The 1,593-nt window shown below is 51.4% G+C and overlaps 1 pseudogene; it reads right to left on the reverse strand.

The window, feature by feature from the left end:
* Positions 1-516: 516 nt before the first annotated feature.
* On the reverse strand, positions 517-1,335 carry LOC129150035 (tropomyosin alpha-3 chain-like; annotated as a pseudogene).
* Positions 1,336-1,593: the final 258 nt, after the last annotated feature.

Below are 1,593 nucleotides of genomic sequence, written 5' to 3' on the forward strand. Positions count from 1 at the left end.
TAACTCCCCCTGGAATTACCTCTCTGTTTTGGCTGGTACCCTGCACAAAGCAATGGTTCCCCAGAGAGGAGCCTTTCTCTGGGCTCTGTGTGGCTCTTGGTAAGGCAAGCCCATCCTCTCTCCCTCCTCTCTGGAGAGGGCAATATGGATTGAGCTGAAAAATTACCTCCTAAAGGTGAGACAGGGATTAGACTGCTGCTTGAGAACTGTGGAATTACTTGGAATGTTTTACAAATGGTTGCCACATCAACAACAACAAAGGTAATTACAACATGCTTTTAAAGACACTTTGCATTGTGCTCACATTCCCTTAAATGTTCTTCCCAAAGGTGTTCAGCCTCGTCTAGCCCAATCAAAATGTCTGAGGAGAGGCAGAGACAATTTGGCGAAAAAGACACGGGTGGGGGGTGGGAGGGGGTGGGAGGCAGTGAAAGGAGAAAGCAGCCTTCCAGTTCAAGATCAGCCTTCGGTTTAAAGGTCAGCGTCAAGCAGGCTGGTCTCAGGGGGAGTCGGGTCAGAGGGAGCAGCCGCGGCAGGGCGGGACTGGGTGGCTCTACATCTCATTCAGGTCCAGCAGAGTCTGGCCCAGCATCCTTCGTGTACAGAGGTGTTCTTCTTTGGTGCATTTCAGTTTATCTTCCACATCATCAACTGTCTTTTCCAGCGTGGCTGCGGATCTCTCAGCAAACGCAGCACGGGTCTCTGCCTCCTTGCGTTTATCAGTAAGAATCTTTATCTCTTCCCCATATTTGTCTTCTTGCTGAGAGTACTTTTCTTCAGCAGCACTCAGGCGCCTCAGGTTCTGGTCCATCAGTCTGATCTGCTCATCCATCTCTCGGCAACGGGCCTCTGCCAGCGCAGCTCGTCCCTCTGTGCGTTCCAAGCCTCCCTCAGTCATCACCAACTTACGAGCCCCCTCTTCATACTTCCTACCTGCCTCTTCTGCAATGTGCTTAGCTTCCTTGAGTTGGATTTCCTGGAGTTCCATCTTTTCTTCATCTTTTAAAGCTCGGTTTTCAATAACCTTCTTACCTCTCTCGCTCTCATCGGCAGCTTTCTCAGCTTCCTCCAGCCTTTTTTCTTTTTTTTTTTTTTCCCCTCCAGCTTTTGCAGGGCAGTGACCAGGAGCTCCTGAGCACGGCCCAGCTCCTCTTCAACCAGCTGGATCCTACGGTTCAAGGGGGCCACCTCAGCCTCAGCCTGTTCCCGAACCCGCATGTCTCCCTCCACTCCCTGCTGCAGGCGCTCAGCCCTCTCTCTCTTCAGCATCATCGGCCTGCTGCTGCAGAACCTGGATCTCGCGTTCCACCCATCAACGGCGGTGATCCCGGTCATGGTGTCCACCCAGCTCCTGCTCGCGTTCGGTTTCCTGCCTCCTCCGCTCCGCGCTGCAACCGCTTCTCCTCCTCTGAATTTCTTGATGAAGTTTGGATCAGTTGCTTTCTAACTACTTAACGTTCTTTAATTACTTCACCCCTGGATTAGGAACCATAATATTTGTATCACATATCTTCCTCTTCCTAGGATTCTCATTTGTGTTACAAACCTACACTCCTTGCCCTGGCCAGGTGGCTCGGTTGGTTGGAGTGTTGT

Source organism: Eptesicus fuscus, chromosome 8 (genome assembly GCF_027574615.1).
Source record: "Eptesicus fuscus isolate TK198812 chromosome 8, DD_ASM_mEF_20220401, whole genome shotgun sequence".
NCBI lineage: Eukaryota > Metazoa > Chordata > Mammalia > Chiroptera > Vespertilionidae > Eptesicus > Eptesicus fuscus.